The sequence below is a fragment of the Schistocerca americana genome, chromosome X, assembly GCF_021461395.2.
Source record: "Schistocerca americana isolate TAMUIC-IGC-003095 chromosome X, iqSchAmer2.1, whole genome shotgun sequence".
Taxonomy (NCBI): Eukaryota; Metazoa; Arthropoda; class Insecta; order Orthoptera; family Acrididae; genus Schistocerca; species Schistocerca americana.
Genome location: NC_060130.1, coordinates 862,490,417 through 862,496,189, shown reverse-complemented (window position 1 = coordinate 862,496,189; position 5,773 = coordinate 862,490,417). Strand labels below are relative to the sequence as shown.

At 47.4% G+C, this 5,773-nt stretch overlaps 1 pseudogene; it reads left to right on the top strand.

The window, feature by feature from the left end:
* The first annotated feature begins 4,903 nt into the window (after positions 1-4,903).
* LOC124557181 lies at positions 4,904-5,022 on the top strand (annotated as a pseudogene).
* The last annotated feature ends 751 nt before the right edge of the window (positions 5,023-5,773 follow it).

The following is a 5,773-nucleotide window of genomic DNA, read 5'->3' as shown; positions in this document are numbered from 1 at the left end:
GTGTGCTCGTACATGACTGCTGTCAGCGGTGGTCACAGGAAGGTACTGTCACAAGAACACCAGCCTCTGGATGGCTACGTGGCACTACCGAGAGGGAAGATCGTCGTGTTCGGCATGTGGCTGTGGCATGCCGTACAGCGTCTGTAGCAGCAGTTCGAGCAGCAGTTAGCGTTACAGTGACGCACCGAACTGTTAGATATCGATTACTTCAAGAACAGTTCGGAGACAGACGCCCTGTAGTTTGCATTCCACTGATCCCAAACCACCTCATTTGCGACTTCGGTGGTGAAAAGCGAGAGCTCATTGGAGGACGGAGTGAAGGTTTGTTGTGTTGGCTGATCAAATCTGGTCCTGCCTCGGTTCCAGCGTTGGTTACGTGGAGGGCAAATGAGAGCCTGTACCAACCTGGCAGCTGCCTGGACACACTGGACGTACACCTCCACTTATGGTCTGGGATGCGATTTCGTATGACAGCAGGAGCACTTTTGTGGTTGTCCCACTCACCCTGCTTGCAAAATTGTACTCCAGTCTGGTGATTCGACCTGTTGTGCTGCCATTCGCGAACAGCTTTGGCTCAAATGGCTCTGAGCACTATGGGACTTAACATCTGAGGTCATCAGTCCCCTGGAACTTAGAACTACTTAAACGTAACTAACCTAAGGACATAACACACATCCATGCCCGAGGCAGGTTCGAACCTGCAACCGTAGCGGTCGAGTGGTGCCAGACTGTAGCGCCTAGAACCGCTCGGCCACCCCGGCCGGCGGGAACAGCTTTCGGGTGTTTGCCTGGAGGATAAATCTCCCCCATATATCGCTGTTGTAACCCAACATCCTCTACACAGTGTCGACATGTTGCCTTGACCTGCTCTGTTGTGGACTGGCAAGACAGCCAATCCACAGTGACGGGTAGCCGAAAGGCACGCGTTTAAGCTCACGCAGGCTGGCGTGAGGTCTGGAACAGTTAAAGGAGTTATACTAGCAAGAAAAGTACGTAGCTGCTGGAATACTTAACTTTAATCCATAATTGGCGAACATCGGCCTGACGGTACATGCATCACAAGATAAATAGCAAATGATAATGGCGCCTTGCTAGGTCGTAGCAAATGACGTAGCTGAAGGCTATGCTAACTATCGTCTCGGCAAATGAGAGCGTAATTTGTCAGTGAACCATCGCTAGCAAAGTCGGCTGTACAACTGGGGCGAGTGCTAGGAAGTCTCTCTAGACCTGCCGTGTGGCGGCGCTCGGTCTGCAATCACTGACAGTGGCGACACGCGGGTCCGACGTATACTAACGGACTGCGGCCGATTTAAAGGCTACCACCTAGCAAGTGTGGTGTCTGGCGGTGACACCACATGCTCAGTCACCAAATCTGTTTCCAATCGAACACATATGGGACATAATTTGATGACAACTGCAGCATCATCTCCAACCAGTTCTATGATTAAGTACAAGAGACATGGTACTCCAGCCCACAACCTTACATCCGAAACGTGTACGACACAATGCATGCACGTTTGCATGCTTGCATTCAGCATTCTGGTGGTTACACCGTCTTTTTTTTTCTTTTACTGTATCTCTACATCTACATCTACATCTACATACATACTCCGCAATCCACCATACGGTGCGTGGCGGAGGGTACCTCGTACCACAACCAGCATCTTCTTTCCCTGTTCCACTGCCAAACAGAACGAGGGAAAAATGACTGCCTATATGCCTCTGAACGAGCTCTAATCTCTCTTATCTTATCTTTGTGGTCTTTCCGCGAAATGTAAGTTGGCGGCAGTAAAATTGTACTGCAGTCAGCCTCAAATGCTGGTTCTCTAAATTTCTTCTGTAGCGATTCACGAAAAGAGCGCCTCCTTTCCTCTAGAGACTCCCACCCGAAATCCTGAAGCATTTCCGTAACACTCACGTGATGATCAAACCTACCAGTAACAAATGTAGCAGCCCGCCTCTGAATTGGTTCTATGACCTCCCTCAATCCGACCTGATAGGGATCCCAAACGCTCGAGCAGTACTCAAGAATAGGTCGTATTAGTGTTTTATAAGCGGTCTCCTTTACAGATGAACCACATCTTCCCAAAATTCTACCAATGAGCCGAAGACGACTATGTGCCTTCCCCACAACTGCCATTACATGCTTGTCCCACTTCATATCGCTCTGCAATGATACGCCCAAATATTTAATCGACGTGACTGTGTCAAGCGCTACACTACTAACGGAGTATTCAAACATTACAGGTTTCTTTTTCCAATTCATCTGCATTAATTTACATTTATCTATATTTAGAGCTAGCTGCCATTCTTTACACCAATCACAAATCCTGTCCAAGTCATCTTGTATCCTCCTACAGTCACTCAACGACGACACCTTCCCGTACACCACAGCATCATCAGCAAACAGCCGCACATTGCTATCCACCCTATCCAAAAGATCATTTATGCAGATAGAAAATGTACAAGATATAATCTTTTGAAATCCGATGAAACTTTTTGAACCACCCTTTGCAATGGAAATAGATCAGAGTACTACCTCAGTCAGCGCCGTAAATCCTCAACAACAGAATGAGCGTCATCGGACTCCTGTATTTCAACACCACATTTTGTTCTCCTGAGCCCCAAATAGCAGCCGTATCCAACCTGTTTTCGCAAACAGGAGAGCGGCAAGGGCCCGCGGCGCTAGGCATGTTGTTCAGCGTGTGACAAACAGGGCCCCGTCGCCACAGCGGGGACACGTCCCAGAGGCTATCAAGCAGCTCACCGCCGGACGTAAATCTCTCCATCGCCGCAGAGAGCGCTGACGACACCGCCCCGCAGCGGCTTTACATTATGCTCAGTATTCCCAATTCTCAAATACTCTTTCTAGTCGACAACAGTGTTGACTAATCAGAATATTCTGCTGCCGTTTGGCATCTTCGCTGACGTCACTCACACAGTGTCGTGTTGTAGGTTGTACTATCCAGTCTAGAACGCAGTCAGCTTTAAAGTATCGTGCGGAAACTTCTCGCGATCACTCCTTTTCAAAGCAGTCAATAATCCGTAGCACAAATTACACTGACGGAAAAGAATCGGAACACCAAAACATAATTAATGTAGAGCAATGAAATTTAGGGAATACATTCGTCTAGGTGACATATTTAAGTGATTAACACTGCAAGGCCACAAGGTAATGTACGCCAGAGATAAGCCATTGCAAATGTGAAATTCTGGTACATTAATAATCGGTGTAACTGCCAGAATGTGGAATGAAAGCATGCAAAAGTACATGCATTCACTGTAGAGGTGCCGGATGTCAGTTCCATCCTTGTTCCAGTTGGTCGCACAACAGGGGGTCGGTTAATGCTGATTGTGGATGACGCTGGAGTTGTCAGATGATGCCCCATATGCCCTAGATAGGACACACATCTCTTCTTTGAACAGGCGAAGGCTGGAAAATGATGTTAATGAATGGCAGCACAACAGGTCGTATAACAAGACCGACATACAAATTTGCAGCCAGGGTGCCTAGGATAACCACGAGCGCGCAACTGGTGTCACACGAAATCGCACCCCAGACCATACTGTGGGTGCAGTATTCTAGCACGCAGACAGGTTGCTTGCAGATCCTCAACTGGCCTCTTTATAACCTACACGGCCATTACCGGAACCGACGCAGAACCAGCGTTCATCAGCAAATAAAACGGACCTTCACTCTGCCCTCCAATGAGCTCTCGTCTAACACAACTGAAGTCGCAGGTTTTGGGGTCACGGAATGCTCGCTACAGCTAGGAGTTTTCCTTGAAGTTAACGATTTGTAACATTTCATTGTGTCACTGCGGTGCCAACTGCTGCTCGAGTTTTGCTGCAGATGCGGAATGATGCGCTCTCCGTGGCGTCACGTGGCCGTCCGTACCCCAGTCTTCTTGTGACCGTACATTTTCGTGACCACCGCTGCCGTCAATCAAATGCAGTGACTACATTCCTGCCATGTCTTTCTGCAGTGTCACAGAAGGAACATCCAGTTTCTCGTAACCCTATTACTCGACCTTGTCCAAACTCAGTGAATTGCTGGAATGGGCGTCTTCGTCACCTTAAAGGCATTCTTGACTAACATCATCTCACCATGTCCAGTCTCAAAGGTATATAACGCTCACGACCGTTACAGTGTAAATTTAAAGTAAACCTGATCTGGATTCTCATAGTGGCGATACTAGCTCCACTGTTATTCGACTGACGCGAAATCTGAGTAGGCATCTTTCAGATCTAGAAACACGTCAACCTACTTTCGTTTATGTTGCACAACTCTTTCTTAGTGTTGGGAGTTTGTTTTATTTTATTTTTTTATGTTTTGTCGTCAGCGTATACCCAGATTAAACGCCTTAACTGCTCTTGGGTTTTAATTTAAAACATAATTAATCTGATATCTAAGGACGTCACTGTCCTAGCATGAAGGGACCTCGCCCAACAGCTTCTCCACGTTTCTTCGCGGGGATCTGGTTACTGTGAAGATTTTTTTCAATTACATGTGCAGGCGCCTCTGGGGTTGGCCATACTCTAACAAATATGCCTCTGCTATGTACCGAGTATCCGCCCTCGAAATGAAAACCACCCGACTACGGTCCAGATGTATGGAAATGATACATGCGTAAGTAAACGGAAGGAAGGATGGCCGTGACATGTGAGACCATATATGTGTGGGGTTGATAAATATTAATCATTCAATGAGGAGTAATGGGGATTATAGACTACTGAGACAAGGATTCTGAACCCTTAGAAATTTATTGATCATAGATTGTGAATGATATACAAGAAAAAATAATTAAACAATATCTTACATGGAGAAAATTTGCGCGGATACTAAAGTCGAAAACACCATTGCTGTAGCTCATAGGAAAAGAAACGAGCGGTGTTGCTCTGGGCCAACGGCCTTGCCGCAGTGGTAACATCGGTTCCCGTCAAATCACCGAAGTTAAGCACTGTCGAGCTTGGCTAGCACTTGAATGGGTGACCGCCCGGGTCTGCCGAGCGCTGTTGGCAAGTGCGGTGTAAAGCCCTTGTGAGGCTATTTGAGTAGTTACTTGATTGAGAAGTAGCGGCTCTGGTCACGGAAACTGACAACGGTGGTGAGAGCAGTGTACTGACATTATTCCTCTCCATATCCGCATCTAGTGACTCCTATAGGTTGAGGATGACACGGCGGCCGGTCGGTTTCATTGGGCCTTCCGAGGCCTGTTGGGACGGAGAGGAGGAGGAGCAAGAGTTGCTCTAGAAGGATACTGACCGAATTGATAATAAATGCGCCGATCTGTTCTAACTGAATTTAAATGTGGTACTAAGTCAACTGTGATGATTGCATCGGTGGGTTTCTGAGAAAATATAGAAAGAATGAGAAGCCCAAATAACAATGTGGTGGCCAAGTGGTCACTTCGTAAGTGAACGATTAATTATTCTGCAAAAACGCGCCTATCATCTAGCACGAGTTACTCACCCGCCATATCACTGAGACACATGCATAAAACATTTGAGTCGAGGTGAGACGAAATTCTTGGCTATGTTGGACTCTGGTGTGCTGCGTGCCATCTGCTCTTCTGCGTCAATCCGCTCACAGGGAGTCTCTAACCAGAACATACATCTGACTCGTAAGGTCTCAGCGCCGGCCGAAGTGGCCGTGCGGTTAAAGGCGCTGCAGTCTGGAACCGCAAGACCGCTACGGTCGCAGGTTCGAATCCTGCCTCGGGCATGGATGTTTGTGATGTCCTTAGGTTAGTTAGGTTTAACTAGGTCTAAG